The following is a 347-nucleotide window of genomic DNA, read 5'->3' as shown; positions in this document are numbered from 1 at the left end:
AAGTGTGCAAGACTATTTGAAAGCGCGACTGGCAGAATAACATATATCTCTCGAGCTGCAGGATTCTGCCTTTCGTCGTAAGAACGAACACATCACGGACAAGATTATTTCAAAACACATAATAGCTTGGCGACTATAAACGAAAACAGCCACGTGAACATAAACTGTTGAGAAATAAATCTGAAATGGATCTACTGGATTTTAATATTAAGTGACCGCATATACCAGCTGCTTCTGTCTTCAATTTTGATCCATATAAAAAATGAAACTCATTCATCTTGGCTGCTTTTTTTAATGTGTGTACGTATTTATTTATTTATTTATTTATTATTTTGCTCTAACAAGAA

The sequence above is a fragment of the Carassius gibelio genome, chromosome B17 (assembly GCF_023724105.1).
Source record: "Carassius gibelio isolate Cgi1373 ecotype wild population from Czech Republic chromosome B17, carGib1.2-hapl.c, whole genome shotgun sequence".
Lineage (NCBI taxonomy): Eukaryota > Metazoa > Chordata > Actinopteri > Cypriniformes > Cyprinidae > Carassius > Carassius gibelio.
This window is presented reverse-complemented; position numbering follows the sequence as displayed.